The 17,511-nt window shown below is 41.0% G+C and overlaps 2 long non-coding RNA genes across 2 annotated transcripts; both read left to right on the top strand.

The window, feature by feature from the left end:
* The first annotated feature begins 389 nt into the window (after positions 1-389).
* On the top strand, positions 390-16,266 carry LOC112846410 (uncharacterized). The gene is made up of 3 exons (XR_003219342.1): positions 390-454; positions 539-658; positions 15,958-16,266. It is a non-coding gene; the product is annotated as an uncharacterized LOC112846410 (long non-coding RNA).
* On the top strand, positions 9,518-11,832 carry LOC112846405 (uncharacterized). The gene is made up of 2 exons (XR_003219335.1): positions 9,518-9,577; positions 11,189-11,832. It is a non-coding gene; the product is annotated as an uncharacterized LOC112846405 (long non-coding RNA).
* Positions 16,267-17,511: the final 1,245 nt, after the last annotated feature.

The following is a 17,511-nucleotide window of genomic DNA, read 5'->3' on the forward strand; positions in this document are numbered from 1 at the left end:
AGCGCGACGAAGGCTAGACCGTCCCATTTCACAAGCCTCGCACTTCCGCACTTCTCGTACTTGTAGTACGCACCGTACGTAGTGTGGGTACTTCAAGCGTGCATACCCTGAATTGGGACACAGCCAATGATCGCGTGTGCTTCACGGCTCCATCTAGTGGCCTGATAGTAGAGCAGCTGATGCCAGCTTCCTCTGCCTCACACTGCTGTCTGACTGCATTCAGCTGACACTGAGATGAAGCAGGAAAGAAGCAGCTGATATTTGGACAGCACACATGATGGAAAGGAGGATTTCAGTCGATGTGCACATGAATGATTTGTGTTTCCTCTGCAGGTAGAAAGTGTGTGTGAGCTGAATTGAGCAGCATGGATCAGTGTGAGGACAGAGAGGAGGGAGTCCCTCCCTCTAAAAGCACTCTGTGTGGGGAACATGAGAGCCAGACCAAAGCTCAGAGGTGAGATGACCATCTCTAACTGTCCATGACTCTTCTCCATGTCACAGCTCAGCACTCACATCACTGCTCCATCATTATTCACAGGAAGCAACGAGGAACTAAACGCAAACATGAACCTGAACCCAGCTGTGTGTCCTTACAGAGTGACTGGTCTGAAGATCGCCCAATTAATTTCAGAGGACATCACTGCTCTACTGCAGAGAGGTGACCTGTTAGTAATATGAACTAATGTCAGTTTGGTGTTTGATTTAAATTATTTTTACGTTTCCTACTTTCTAAAATGCATCTCTGTAGGAGAGCAGTGTTTCAAAGGACACACAGGCACAGGTTTAACTATCATTTTATCTGGTTTTAAGACAAATTTGGACAGAATTGGCTTTTTTTTAAAACTATTTTCCTAAATCATAGATGGAAATTTAGACATCAGACATCTGGATCCTAAATTATTACAGGGAGTGCAGAATTATTAGGCAAGTTGTATTTTTGAGGAATAATTTTATTATTGAACAACAACCATGTTCTCAATGAACCCAAAAAAACTCATTAATATCAAAGCTGAATGTTTTTGGAAGTAGTTTTTAGTTTGTTTTTAGTTTGAGCTATTTTAGGGGGATATCTGTGTGTGCAGGTGACTATTACTGTGCATAATTATTAGGCAACTTAACAAAAAACAAATATATACCCATTTCAATTATTTATTTTTACCAGTGAAACCAATATAACATCTCCACATTCACAAATATACATTTCTGACATTCAAAAACAAACCAAAAACAAATCAGCGACCAATATAGCCACCTTTCTTTGCAAGGACACTCAAAAGCCTGCCATCCATGGATTCTGTCAGTGTTTTGATCTGTTCACCATCAACATTGCGTGCAGCAGCAACCACAGCCTCCCAGACACTGTTCAGAGAGGTGTACAGTTTTCCCTCCTTGTAAATCTCACATTTGATGATGGACCACAGGTTCTCAATGGGGTTCAGATCAGGTGAACAAGGAGGCCATGTCATTAGTTTTTCTTCTTTTATACCCTTTCTTGCCAGCCACGCTGTGGAGTACTTGGACGCATGTGATGGAGCATTGTACTGCATGAAAATCATGTTTTTCTTGAAGGATGCAGATTTCTTCCTGTATCACTGCTTGAAGAAGGTGTCTTCCAGAAACTGGCAGTAGGACTGGGAGTTGAGCTTGACTCCATCCTCAACCCGAAAAGGCCCCACAAGCTCATCTTTGATGATACCAGCCCAAACCAGTACTCCACCTTGCTGGCGTCTGAGTCGGACTGGAGCTCTCTGCCCTTTACCAATCCAGCCACGGGCCCATCCATCTGGCCCATCAAGACTCACTCTCATTTCATCAGTCCATAAAACCTTAGAAAAATCAGTCTTGAGATATTTCTTGGCCCAGTCTTGACGTTTCAGCTTGTGTGTCTTGTTCAGTGGTGGTCGTCTTTCAGCCTTTCTTACCTTGGCCATGTCTCTGAGTATTGCACACCTTGTGCTTTTGGGCACTCCGGTGATGTTGCAGCTCTGAAATATGGCCAAACCGGTGGCAAGTGGCATCTTGGCAGCTGCACGCTTGACTTTTCCCAGTTCATGGGCATTTATTTTGCGCCTTGGTTTTTCCACACGCTTCTTGCGACCCTGTTGACTATTTTGAATGAAACGCTTGATTGTTCGATGATCACGCTTCAGAAGCTTTGCAATTTTAAGACTGCTGCATCCCTCTGCAAGATATCTCACTATTTTTGACTTTTCTGAGCCTGTCAAGTCCTTCTTTTGACCCATTTTGCCAAAGGAAAGGAAGTTGCCTAATAATTATGCACACCTGATATAGGGTGTTGATGTAATTAGACCACACCCCTTCTCATTACAGAGATGCACATCACCTAATATGCTTAATTGGTAGTAGGCTTTCGAGCCTATACAGCTTGGAGTAAGACAACATGCATGAAGAGGATGATGTGGACAAAATACTCATTTGCCTAATAATTCTGCACTCCCTGTATAGAAACAGCTGTTAGCTGTTGGAAATTTACCTTTAACCTAGTGGCTAAGCTAACAGAAACAAGCGTGCCAGCTGTGCTCTGTGAGGATAATACACTGCTCTAGAAAGCAAACAAATTTTATTCAATTCAATTTTATTTATACAGCGCGATTAATAACAGATATGATTCAATGCAGAGAGGTCTATTAACACATAGTGAGCGAAGAAGAAATACTCAATGCATCATGTCTAAGTTGTGGGATAAAACTGAGGCACAGGCAGCCAGATGGGGACAGAGGGGGGGATGCCTCCCCTGCACCCTGGTGACACACCTTTACCCCAAGTCCCTGCATGTGTGGGTGATTGTGGTGGAGGGAAGGAAGGGAGTGGCAAGTGACCCCAGCCCAGAGACGGAGCGCCCCAGAACCTCACGCCCGTCCCGGACCCAACCAGGGGCAGCCAGGGTACCAGGTCAGTAACCCACATCCGTCAGCACAGACCCTCCCCTAGCCCTGCTGCATTCAGCCATGAGGAAACCGTCACCTAAGAGCCAACAGAGCCCCCAATTGGCCATGACCGCTACCCCGGGTTGAGCGCCCCAAGGAAGATGCTCCCGGGGAACCCCCCGACGCCCTAAGCCTGTCCCTACCCCCACACCAATCACAACAGTGAAGGTGGGACCAAACTATGACCCCCCCACCCCCACTAGGTGATGGAGCTGATCAAAGGAGCCCAGAGCAATTGATCTGATGTGGTGGCAGAGGCTGTATCAAGACTAATGTAATCTAATAGATAATTTCTATATTGGTTAGATTATTTTTATTTTTCCAGTTCATGAGGACTGTTTTCCTGGCTATGCATAGGGCAGTGAAAACCATATGGGCTATATTCTTTTCCGTAGTGACATTATCTAAGCTGCCCAACAAACATACTAAAGGGGAAGTTGGAATGTTACATTTCAGACACTTTGATAAGTCTTCACATATCTCGCGCCAAAACTTCTGAACTGGTGGACAGAACCAAAGCACGTGGATATAATTGTCTGGTGAATTGGTTTGGCAGTGTGAGCAGTTGTTGGTAGACGTAAAGCCCATCTTGAACATCCGATGACCTGTATAGTGCACTCTATGTAGTATTTTGTATTGAATTAATTGAAGACTGGGATTTCTAATTAGATGAAAGGTTTTTAAGCAAATCTGAGACCAGAAGTTTTGGTCAAAGTTAACTGATAAATCCGCTTCCCATTTTGCAATAGGAAGTGATATTGATTCATCTGTTTTAGAAAGCATTCTGTATATTTTGGACAGTAATTTGGGGGTTTTAACAGTAAGAAATTGAACCACACTTGGTGGTGTTTGTAGTTCAATTTGACCCGGTTTAAATTTCTTTTTTACTATGGATTTAATTTGTTGATATTCTAAAAATCTTTTCTTGTTGATCCCATATTGTGTAACTAGTCTGTCAAATGAAATAAATTCTGTTCCTTCTAGTATATGTTCTAAATATTTGATTCCTTTACCACTGCAATCTGAAAAGTTTATCATATTATTGTTCTGCAATATGTCAGGGTTGTTCCAGATAGGTGTACGTTTGCATGGGATTAATGAAGACTCCGTCAAGTTTAGAAAATCCCACCATGCTTTCAGAGAAGAGCTGATGTTGACGCTTTTGAAGCATTCATGTCGTTGGATGTTTGAGCTGATAAATGGTAGGTCTGAAATCTCTAGATTATTGCAAAGTGCTTGTTCTACATCTAGCCAAGGTTCATCTAAGAGGGTATGTTTTAGCCATCCTGAGATAAATTGAAGTCTGTTGGCTAAGAAGTAGTGCTGAAAGTTAGGTAGTTCTAATCCTCCTTTATCCTTGGTCTTTTGTAGTGTTTTTAAGCTTATACGTGGGGGTTTATTTTTCCAAAGGAATTTGGACATATATGAATCTAGAGATCTGAACCAATCTTGTGGCGGTTTAGTTGGGATCATTGAGAATAAATTATTTATTTTTGGTAAGACCATCATTTTTATAGTGGCAACCCTTCCCATGAGTGATATGGGTAGACATTTCCACCTAGCCAGATCACCTTCTACTTTCTTTAAAAGTGGGATATGGTTTAATTTAGTTAGATCTGCAAGCTTGGGAGAAACATTAATACCTAAATATTTTATATTTCCCGATTGCAGTGGAGTAAAAGAAGAATTATGGAAGGAGCAATTAATCGGAAGGACTGTAGATTTTGACCAGTTAATTGAGTAATCTGATATTCTTGCAAAAGAGTTTATCAATTCAATCACCCCAGAGATTTTGGTTTGTGAGTTTTGGAGAAAAAGTAACACATCATCTGCATAAAGGCTGATTTTATGTTCCACGTTCTTGCATTTTATGCCCTTAATTACTGAATTCTGTCTGATTGCTGCTGCTAGTGGAAACAGAAGCTGGAGGATGTTTGGTCATTTGTTCTGACACAAGCTGTTGGGGAATTGTGTAATATTTTTAACCAGTTAATAAGATAAGATAAGATAAGATGGCCTTTATTAGTCCCACAGGTGGGAAATTTTTTTTGTTACAGCAAAAGTGCAAAGTTATGTAGCAGAAATTAGAAAACACTGGAATGCAATAAAATAAAATAAAATACTATGTACAATAGAATAAAATAGAATAGAATAATATATACAATAGAATAAAATAGAAATACAAATGCTATATACAACTGAGTAGGAAAATACAAAAACACAACTTCGTCAGAAGAAGAATTGCACATATAGCAGTCTTATTGCACATGTGTGGGTTTGTGTGTTTGATCAGCTGCAAAAGTCTTTATTGTGGAGTCTGACAGCAGTGGGGAGGAAAGACCTGCGAAATCTCTCCGTCCCACACCGTGGGTGCCGCAGTCTCCCACTGAAGGAGCTGCTCAGTGCCTTCACAGTCTCATGCATGGGGTGGGAGATGTTGTCCATCAGGGATGACAGCTTAGCCACCATTCTCCTGTCACTCACCACCTCCACTGGGTCCAGAGGGCCTCCCAGAACAGAGCTGGCCCTTCGGATCAGCCTGTTCAGTCTCTTCCTGTCCCCAGCAGAGATGCTGCCTCCCAGCAGACCACAACATAAAAAATGGCTGAGGCCACCACAGAGTCATAGAAGGTCTTCAGGAGTGGGCCCTCCACTCCAAACGACCTGAGTCTCCGCAGCAGGTACAGCCTGCTCTGCCCTTTCCTGTAGAGGGCGTCTGAGTTATGAGTCCAGTCCAGTTTGTTGTTCAGATGAACACCAAGGTACCTGTAGCTGTCCACAGCCTCGATGTCCATACCCTGGATGTTCAGTGGTTGTAGTGGAGGATGCTTGTGCCTGCGGAAGTCTACCACCAGCTCCTTGGTTTTACTGGCATTGATCTGGAGGTAGTTCAGCTGGCACCAGTCCACAAAGTCCTGAGTCAGACCTCTGTACTCCTTGTCGTCCCCATCAGTGATGAGGCCGACTATTGCAGAGTCATCAGAGAACTTCTGCAGGAAGCACTGGGTGGAGTTGTGGGAGAAGTCTGCAGTGTAGATGGTGAAGAGGAACGGAGCCAGAACCGTTCCCTGTGGGGAATGAAAGAGGATCCAAAACCAAATTTGTGTAAAGTTGCAAATAGAAATTTCCAGTTAACTCTGTCAAATGCTTTTTCTGCATCTAAAGAAAATATTGTAGTTTCAAGGTTTTTACTGTTTGCATAGTCTATCAAATTAAGTAATCTACGTGCGTTTGTTGATGAGTGCCTACCTTTTATGAAACCAGTTTGGTCAGGATGAATTAAGAGGGGTATTATTTTCTCTAGTCTCTTCGAGAGAGCTTTGCAGATTATTTTGAGGTCTACATTTATAAGGGATATTGGACGATAGCTTGAGGGATATACAGGGTCTTTGCCTGGTTTTAGCAGGAGATTAATGTTTGCAGAATTCATATTTGATGGAAGTCTGCCATTTTCTTTGATTTCCAACAACGTTCTGTAAAAAACTGGTGCTAGAATCGTCCAGAATTCTTTGTAGAATTCTGCAGGAAAGCCGTCTGGACCTGGAGCCTTATTATTGGGCATACTTATCAGGGCTTCCTGGAGTTCACCTGATGTCAGTGGCGAATCCAGTGCAATTGCTTGAGAGTCTGATAATTTTGGAAGAGTTATGTTGTCTAAAAACTGATCAATTTCCTTTTTAGATGGGTTTATTTGTGGTGAATACAACGATTTATAGAAATCCCTGAAAATGTTGTTTATTTGTTTTGGGTCATATATTGTGTACCCAGATGAATCTTGAACAGCACATATAGTTGTTGTTTCTTTATTTATTTTTAGCTGGTTTGCTAGAAATTGACCGGATTTATTACCAGGTTCATAATTTTGTAAGCGTAGTCTTTGTACTAAGAATTTTTTTTTTTTTTTTTTATCAATTATCTCATTTAATTCTAGTTTTGTTTTGCGTATTTTGTTCAATGTTTCCTGATCTTGGTGGGACGCGTAGGCTTCTTCTAGTGATTTGATGTTTTTTTTCTAATTCCTGAATAGTTTTTGTTTTCTTCTTTCTTTTTATGTGATGAGAAAGAAATTATTTTACCTCTCATCACTGCTTTCCCTGCTTCCCATAAAACAGAAGCTGATGTTCCGGGAGTGTCATTGAAGTCTAAATATGAAGTCCACTCTTTTTAAAAATATTTAATAAAGTCTTCATCTTTAAGCAGTGATGTATTAAATCTCCAGTTTTTACTTGGCGTAGTATTATTCTTGTGCATTAGTGTTAAAGATACAGGAGCATGATCGCTGACAGCTATAGGGTGAATCTCAGTGTCTGAAATGTCACTCAGCAGTGAGCTGCTGACCAAAAAATAATCCAGACGAGAGTAGGAGTGATTAACATGTGAGAACATCTGCCTGTACTTTTTTGAGTTGGTTAAATATTTTTAACCTCTTTTCTCTGGCGCCAGCTCCATTTATATTCCATGTAACAAACCTCAGTGCACCCATAGATGTATAACTAAGTGTGTATAACTAGGGGTGTACACTGTGTGTGTCGCTTAGACAGGTGGAGAGAATACATCACTTGTTCATAAATAAAGAGAACGAGAGAGAGAAAAAATGTGTGGCGAGATGCTCCCTGAGTCTGATTATGTGTGTGCATATTTACTAATATGAGTACGCTTGGCTTAAGTGTGTGTATCCTGTAGGTCTGTGTGTGCTGTCTGACTGATGTAAATGTGTTGCTGTTGAGCGCATGATTGTGCGTGATCTATGGAGGACCACAAGAGCCACGCGCATCGAAATAAAAATCTCTGTGCTTTAATAATGAATTGTAGAATAAATTCTGCAATTGTAAATTCATTTTTGAATTCCAATTTAATAAACTGCATTTCAAAATCCTTTTCCAATTGCATTTCAAAATCCTTTTTCCAATTGCACTTTAATAAACTGCATTTTAAAATCCTTTTTTCAGTTGCACTTTAATAAACTGCAGTTCAAAATCCTTTTTCCACTTGCAATTTAATAAACTGCAGTTCAAAATCCTTTTTCCACTTGCAATTTAATAAACTGCAGGTCAAAATCCTTTTTCCACCTGCAATTTAATAAACTGCAGTTCAAAATCCTTTTTCCACTTGCAATTTAATAAACTGCAGTTCAAAATCCTTTTTCCACTTGCAATTTAATAAACTGCAGGTCAAAATCCTTTTTCCACTTGCAATTTAATAAACTGCAGGTCAAAATCCTTTTTCCACCTGCAATTTAATAAACTGCAGTTCAAAATCCTTTTTCCACCTGCAATTTAATAAACTGCAGTTGAAAATCCATTTCCCTTTCCTGTTCGCTCCTGGATTAGCTGCTGGATTAGCTCCTGGATTAGCTGCTGGATTAGCTCTTCGATTAACAACTTGCTGGAGGCTATTCAAATTAGCCACACCGTGGGATGTAAGGAGCTCTCTGATTGGTTGGTCAGACACAGGCTGTCTGCCAGCCTGGATTTTTCTAGCTCATAGCTTCGCCCTGCTAGGAAGCGTGTGTTCTTGTACAAAGGCCGTTCAGCGTCGGGATTTACACTCGGCTCGACACGGATATGTGAAGAATGAAGGGACCCTGCAGCGAAACGGAGAGCCAACCTCTGACTGAGTGCCTGTCAACACAGTCTGACCACCTGTTGAAGGTAAGGTGCTAACGTGGCTAACGCTAGCATCACCGCACGTAGCCCCGTTATTTTAAGATCATCTTAGCTAATGAAAGTTTTACGTCGCAGCTGTACGAGCTCGCTACGTGTTTTGTAAGCTGCTGTGCTCTTCACAGATAAAGCTGGAAGCAGCTCAGACTGTTAGAACCAGCACTGAGGCCTGTTACATTTATACAGTGTTAGAGCAATGGCTGCAACCTACAGCCTTTAAACTAGCGATTAAAATGCTGACAGTAAACTCGTCAGTCCAGATGTTACCACATTACTCTGTGGTACTTAGAGTTAAAAACAACTGAGACAGGCTGATTAAAATAACAGCTGTCAGTTCTCTCATTCCTTATATCAAGACTGGAGATCACACTACTGATTTCAGTTCATTTAATATGTGAGTGCACAGATTCATTCTCAACTGGACATAAATGATGATCAAAGGTTGTATACATGATGAATTCATCAAATCCCAGCCTCTAACACAGTGCGCTGAATCTTAGCTTTGAATGTCCAGTATATTCTAATCAGTGCAATGTAAGCATTCACTGAACCTACAGTATCTACACCTGTGTGGTAAAGATACAGATAATGAAATTTAATTATTAATACAATATACATCATGAAAAATGAAAGCTGAAATTGATTCAGTTTAGTACTTTTCTCTGTATGCTCTGTGATTATAAAGGCCTTAAATTCTGTGATATATACTGTAAATGATTTTCACAGAGGTCTTAAAGTACTTAAATCACTGCTGATAGTCTGGTTGTTTACATTTTCACATGTTTTTGTGTCTGTAGGGCTGTTTGATGACGATTTGGACTCCTCTGGGAGATGAGGACACACCCACATCTGTTCCATACTGCAGCCATGGATGGTGTTACAGCTCTGAGTCAGCTTTGGGCCATCAGACGCACACACTGGAAAACCAGCGCCTATACTTCATGCAGGAGAGACGGCCTCAGTGATGTAGGTTCATAAGCGAGTTCAAACATTTCTGGCCTCTTATCACTTAGATTTTGAATGCATTTAAAGCAGGAACTGCACACTAGGGGTGGGTTTTAATAATCGATTCCTCGATTAAAATCGATTCTGGCTTGGATAACGTGAAATCGATTCATTAAAATCCTGAATCGATTTTTTAATATAAATTTATTTTGCCCGAAACGCCAGAATCTCAGGTGAAACCTCACAAAATTTCAACAACCACCAAACAGCTAAGACAGTAAATGAGAGCAGGTACACGGATTCTGCACAAGGACGTAAACACACAGCGCGACCCGCGGATCAGAATCAGTGAGATGTCGCCTTTCTCACCCGACGGGCGCTGCAGCTTTAAGCGTCTGCGCGCGACGGCAATCACTTTCTGGCACAACAACTGCACGGACACGGTCGGGGCTGAAAGCCGACAGCTCGCTGATTCTGATGTTTCGGCGGGTAGCACTTTGTGTTCACGCCCTTTTTGCGCTGATTCTAAAGCTGTTAGTTTTATCTCTCTCCAAAAAATATTGACCGAACCAGCAGCAAAAGAAGATCCAAACTACGCTTCACGTAAACATCGTCATGAATTCCCTCTGACTTTTACTGTTTTGCTTCACCCACGATAAAATCAAACTTCATGCACAGCTCTCTCTCTCTCTCTGTACTGTTTTCTGCATTATTTGCTTGCTTGTTATGCGCAACTCTACTGTTGTTTACAGCGCTGTCGGCCGCTGTTTTTTTTTTTTTTCGTTTTACATACTTCCGAAAAGAAAACCTAATTTCTGCCGTTCAATACTGAACATATTTAAACTTTTTAAAGTTATGCGAAATGCAAAACGCTTAGCCGTGTCTCTAATAAAACCGCTGTAACGTCAGAGGTAACGTTCATATGTTGATTAATGGTTTTCTTTCGTTTTTGATGTACTGCAGATACATATTTTTATAAAATCTCAGGCCAGGAAAACCACCTTCATGTTTTTCTGTTTTATCTTCAGCTACTTTGACACAAAGAAATCTGCTGTGACGCTCACACCTTTGATAGTCTTGCGTGTGTCAGCTTCCTTTTTATAGATACAAAAATATGTCAATGTACTGATCTTAATTATATTTCTGACTGTCAAAATTTCCCAGATTCAAATCGAATTGAATCGAATTGAATTGAATCGGGACCTTGTGAATCGGAAATGAATCGATTCTAGAAATAAGTGACGATACCCAGCCTTACTGCACACCTAGCTGTCAAAAGTTTGGCAGCATGAGTACTGTAAAGTTTTGTAGGGTCCTTGTTAAAAATTCCACAAGCACCACACCACATTTGTCATATACAGTTCCATTTTGTACAGGACATTTTTGAAATTATGTGTATATGTGTGTGTGTGTGTGTATGTATGTGTGTGTGTATATATATATATATATATATATATATATATATATATATATATATAGAGAGAGATATATAGAGATATAGAGATAGAGATATATATAATCTCTCTATCTCCTAGTTATCCACTTGTCAGTAATTTTTGAGTAAATGGATGTCACTGATAAATCAGTGGTGATTCACCTGCAAATGTTTTTAACTAACTTTGTTTTTCGTAGAATTCATCAGCAGCTGTGGAGAGATGCATTTGAATATCTTCTGGTTCCACTTTTCCTTACCTGGAAGCTGAGTATTGCTGATTTCTGACAAGGACACAAACCTCAGTGCTTATCATGGGTGTTACATCCTCTGTGCAGCAATTCCAGAGACAACGAGAGAGCAACGACCACTCATTAAGACCATACAGAAATCTGTCCCTTTCTGGCAGCTGTGGAAACTTCCAATAAGAAAGTTTGCATTCTTAGAGCAATGCTGGATCATGTGTGATGTGTCATCATATGAGGATATTACATTTTGCCTTAATTCTGCTCAATTAAGTGTTTTGATCGTTGATCCAGTATGGCAGCTTTGTGTTGTGCTGCAAGTTAAAACCCATTGTCCTCATGAGCGCAGCATCTAACAACTCTCCTTAAAAAAAAAGTCAATTGACTTTAACTGGACACAATGGTTTCCAGTGGGAGATACATTCATCACTCATCCGTGACACTGGAGAAGTCACCTGGATGAGTGATAAAACAATTTTCCATGGAAAATCCAGAGGAACTAAACTTTGTTGTTGTTTCTTTGGGCTCAATTTCAGCCTCAGGCAAAATTGAGCCCAATTTCTTCTTTCAGAAGAATGTTTTCTTCTGAAAGAAGAAAACATTTTGCCAATAATCAGATAAAAAAACATTGTTGAACCAGGTGGTATTCTCTGGAGTTTAAGACCAAAACTGAACTCAGTGAATTGACATTAGACTGGAATTCATAAGATGAATAGAAATACTGCTGAAGCTGAATGATATATATATATATATATATGTGTGTATGTATGTGTGTGTGTGTGATCTTTTTTTTCTCCAATTCACCATGTCTGTAAAGTTCAGTATGACTGTGGTACATGATACAAAAGAATAAATACAGAACAATAACAACTTTATGTGAATAACTTTACTCTTCTTAAAAATAACTCATAAAACAAGTAAAAGTACAAATGTGTACAAGTTAGAGACTTCCTCAGTAAGTTTACACTCTTTTGGATTGATTTTAATTGTGTGTTAAAGAGAAAGAGATTAGGAGGTAAAGTAGAGGATGCAGAGTCCAACACCGAGGCCGTCTCTCCTGCATGAAGTCCAGGTGCTGGTTTTCCAGTGTGTGCGTCTGATGGCCCAAAGCTGACTGAGAGCTGTAACACCATCCATGGCTGCAGTATGGAACAGATGTGGGTGTGTCCTCATCTCCCAGAGGAGTCCAAATCGTCATCAAACAGCCCTACAGACACAAAAACATGTGAAAATATAAACAACCAGACTATCAGCAGTGATTTAAGTACTTTAAGACCTCTGTGAAAATCATTCACAGTATATATCACAGAATTTAAGGCCTTTATAATCACAGAGCATACAGAGAAAAGTACTAAACTGAATCAATTTCAGCTTTCATTTTCCATGATGTATATTGTATTAATAATTAAATTTCATTATCTGTATCTTTACCACACAGGTGTAGATACTGTAGGTTCAGTGAATGCTTACATTGCACTGATTAGAATATACTGGACATTCAAAGCTAAGATTCAGCGCACTGTGTTAGAGGCTGGGATTTGATGAATTCATCATATATACAACCTTTGATCATCATTTATGTCCAGTTGAGAATGAATCTGTGCACTCACATATTAAATGAACTGAAATCAGTAGTGTGATCTCCAGTCTTGATATAAGGAATGAGAGAAATGACAGCTGTTATTTTAATCAGCCTGTCTCAGTTGTTTTAACTCTAAGTACCACAGAGTAATGTGGTAACATCTGGACTGACGAGTTTACTGTCAGCATTTTAATCGCTAGTTTAAAGGCTGTAGGTTGCAGCCATTGCTCTAACACTGTATAAATGTAACAGGGCTCAGTGCTGGTTCTAACAGTCTGAGCTGCTTCCAGCTTTATTTGTGAAGAGCACAGCAGCTTACAAAACACGTAGCGAGCTCGTACAGCTGCGACGTAAAACTTTCATTAGCTAAGATGACCTTAAAATAACGGGGCTACGTGCGGTGATGCTAGCGTTAGCCACGTTAGCACCTTACCTTCAACAGGTGGTCAGACTGTGTAGACGGGCACTCAGTCAGAGGTTGGCTCTCCGTTTCGCTGCAGGGTCCCTTCATTGTGTTGAGCCGAGTGTAAATCCCGACGCTGAACGGCCTTTGTACAAGCACACACGCTTCGTAGCAGGGCGAAACTATGAGCTAGAAAAATCCAGGCTGGCAGACAGCCTGTGTCTGACCAACCAATCAGAGAGCTCCTTACATCCCACGGTGTGGCTAATTTGAATAGCCTCCAGCAAGTTGTTAATCGAAGAGCTAATCCAGCAGCTAATCCAGGAGCGAACAGGAAAGGGAAATGGATTTTCAACTGCAGTTTATTAAATTGCAGGTGGAAAAAGGATTTTGACCTGCAGTTTATTAAATTGCAAGTGGAAAAAGGATTTTGAACTGCAGTTTATTAAATTGCAAGTGGAAAAAAGGATTTTGACCTGCAGTTTATTAAATTGCAAGTGGAAAAAGGATTTTGAACTGCAGTTTATTAAATTGCAAGTGGAAAAAGGATTTTGACCTGCAGTTTATTAAATTGCAGGTGGAAAAGGGATTTTGAACTGCAGTTTATTAAATTGCAAGTGGAAAAGGGATTTTGAACTGCAGTTTATTAAATTGCAACTGAAAAAAGGATTTTAAAATGTAGTTTATTAAAGTGCAATTGGAAAAAGTTTTTTGAAATGCAAGTGGAAAAAGGATTTTGAAATGCAGTTTATTAAATTGGAATTCAAAAATGAATTTACAATTGCAGAATTTATTCTACAATTCATTATTAAAGCACAGAAATTTTTATTTCGATGCGCGTGGCTCTTGTGGTCCTCCATAGTGATCGTGCTGTGCGTATGTGTCGAAATAAAGGATGTTGTTTGTGAATGAGTGTGGAAGCAGTTGATCGAAGCAGTGAAAGAAAAACAAAAAAGAAAGAAACCAAGGACAAGTGTGAGCAGCATAAAAACAAGAGGGGGAAAAGAGAGAAAAACAAAATAAAACGAGATGGAAAAAAAACGGAAACATTCCAATTAAACCACTGACGGAGAGTGACGGTGTTAATTCTGCTATGATGTCACACTTAAGATGCGATTTGATACTGGTAAGTTAAACAGATGTTAATGCAAGTTAGTGTGAGTGGATAGGAAAAGGGTGTAGCGGATTCTTATCTGGTGTGAAGTTAATACAGCCACGGAGTGATGTCGGGGTCGCGGTGGAGCTGTCCGTCCACGTACAGCCGGTCCACAGCGATGACGGCGCGGCAGCCCTTCTGGATGAAGCCGCGTCGGATTGGGAAGAGGACCCTGCGTCGTTGCAGGATCTCTTTGGGGAACTGGTCGTTTACGCTGAAGTCCGTTCCTTTTAATTCCCTGCCGCGGCTTTTCACATGTTCCTTTTGTTTGAAGTGGCCGAATTTGGCCACGATAGGACGTGGTCTCCCGGTCGCAGCCCGCATGGGGCCGATGCGATGCACCCTATCAAAGACGATGTTCTTCACCGTGTCCTCCGGCAGCTTCAGGTGGGTTTTGATGAAGCTTTTCACCGTAGTCTCCGCGTCTTCTCCAGCGGCTTCTGGAATACCCGAAAATACCAGATTATCACGCATGCCACGAGCTTGTAGATCAATAACTGTTTCTTTTATTTTTTTTATTTTCTCTATTTAGCTGGGTAACATTGTCTGTGAGACATTTCAACGACTCCCTTAGCGTGGCATTTTCAGCAGCGAGCATTTCCACCTGCTGCTGGCTGAACTCCAGGGATTCTCACAAGGATTTAAATTCCCGGTGAAGAATCTCCACCAAGGACAGCCTTGCATCGAAACTGGACAATCGTTGGTCGATTGACTCCAGTATGTCGACAATATCTTTGCCGGCTGGCGATGTTGTGCCGGGGGAATCTGCCAGGCGAAGTCTTTACGACGACGGCGTCTCAGATTTGGACAGGGAAGCTGCACTCTGGGCCTTCTTCATCACGAGATCCTGGAAGCATTGATCAATGTAATCTTGGAGAGCCTCTAAACTCTCCCCGTTGTTCTCCAGGGTGTTGGAGATGATTTAGACAAATGTTGTTAGTTATAAGACAATTGCTAAGTAAGGGCGATCGTGGCTCAAGAGTTGGGAGTTCGCCTTGTAATCGGAAGGTTGCCGGTTCGATCCCCGGCTTGGACAGTCTCGGTTGTTGTGTCCTTGGGCAAGACACTTCACCCGTTGCCTACTGGTGGTGGTCAGAGGGCCCGGTGGCGCCAGTGTCCGGCAGCCTCGCCTCTGTCAGTGCGCCCCAGGGTGGCTGTGGCTACAATGTAGCTTACCGTCACCAGTGTGTGAATGGGTGGATGACTGGATATGTAAAGCGCTTTGGGGTCCTTAGGGACCAGTAAAGCGCTATATAAATACAGGCCATTTACCCTTTATTTGGTAATACTGGAGCTTAAAGGAATTTGTTCAAATCTAAACTACCATTCGCTTTAATTTTCCGCCAAAATCTCAGGCGTCTGACGTCAGTTACAACATGAGTCGCTTACCTTGTCCGTCACTTACCCTCGTCACTCTTCTGCAATATCAACCTGTACATCACCACTACAAGAGAGTTAATTAAAACATATTAAAAATGCCTGATATCTGAGAAAGAGTTCAAAGCTTGACAAACTTATTTGAGTAGAAATCTACTGGATCTTTTTTCCTGTGCTTGGCCTAAGTGTCCATGATTCCTCCACAGAGTGGACCAGCAGAGCTCAGAGGTTCCCAGTGGTCAGTCTGCCCAGCAGCATCAAACACACCTGGACTCCATATTTATGGTCTGTACATGTACAACAACTACTTTTACATCTATTCTGTTCACAGTCATCTCCATGCTGCTCTTTGTAGACCAGTTGATTGTCAATGTCATGGTCTGGAGTCTGGTGACTCCGTGTTTATGTTTTGTGTTTATTAATATTAATAAATAATAGTGAGTTAGTTAGTTTTCGGGTTATTTGTTATCATTTATAGTGTTTAGGTGTTCTCTGTGCCTACCTTGTGTTCTGTCTAGTGTTCTTGGTTCTATGTTCAAGTTTCCTGTTATAGTCCTAAGTAGATCCCAAAAGTTCATTCTGTTCATCTGGACTTAGCGTTTTCAGTGGGAAAAATGTTTCGTCACTCATCCAAGTGACTTTTTCAGTCTCAGTTGACTGCAGGTTTCCCCAATCTCATAAACAGTACATTTGCACAATAACTGAAACCAGCCCACTGAATAAACAATGGGCTGGGAGGTCAGTTCCTTGATCATTAGTAATATTTTGCTTCCTCCCAGACTTGTATCATCTGATTAGTGTCAGCTGTGTCTCCCTCCTGTGTGCCATTTCTTCCTTTCCCCCTATGTGTATTTATAAAGTGTTCACCTCTCTTCCTCATTGGATTGTCTGCGTCACTTCCATTTGTCATCCCAGTTCATCATTCTGTTCATCTTCCTGCTTGTCATCCCCTGTGTTTCTTCCTTTTGTGTGCCCATGCCTCAGGTTTCTCATTCCCTGTTGTCAGGTTTTTCTTTGTTTCCTCACGTTCTTTAGTTTGTTTGTTTAGTAAACTGTTTCCAGTTTAGGTTTTGTTTTAAAAAACACTGTAAAGGTTTGCATTTAGTTGAAACTTCACCTTCATCTCCACTGTCTGAGCTTTGGTCCACTCCTCTCATTTCCCAATGATATGCAGATTGTGACAGTCAGTGTGTCCAACATGGATTTGATTTTTGGCTACATGATTTCAGTCTGATTTGTTCATTCATAAAGTATTCTGTTCTAGCTGCTGAAGGACAACATCATCACTTTTTTGAAGAATGAGCTGAAGAAGATCCAGAAGGTTCTGAGTCCAGATTACCTAGAATATGTACAAAGTCAGAGAGAGGATGAGGAGCAGAGGAGGAACAGCAGAGAGGCATTTGTGAAAATAACACTTGACTTCCTCAATTCAATTCAATTTAATTTAATTCAATTCAATTCAATTTTATTTATATAGCGCCAAATCACAACAAAAGTCGCCTGAAGGTGCTTCATAGATAAAGAGAAAAACCCAACAATCATATGACCCCCTATGAGCAAGCGCTTTGGCGACAGTAGGAAGGAAAAACTCCCTTTTAACAGGAAGAAACCTCCGGCAGAACCAGGCTCAGGGAGGGGCGGGGCCATCTGCTGTGATTGGTTGGGGTGAAAGAAGGAAAACAGGATAAACACATGCTGTGGAAAAGAGACAGAGGTTAATAACAGATATGATTCAATGCAGAGAGGTCTATTAAGAACAT

Source organism: Oreochromis niloticus, linkage group LG3, assembly GCF_001858045.2.
Source record: "Oreochromis niloticus isolate F11D_XX linkage group LG3, O_niloticus_UMD_NMBU, whole genome shotgun sequence".
Taxonomy (NCBI): Eukaryota; Metazoa; Chordata; class Actinopteri; order Cichliformes; family Cichlidae; genus Oreochromis; species Oreochromis niloticus.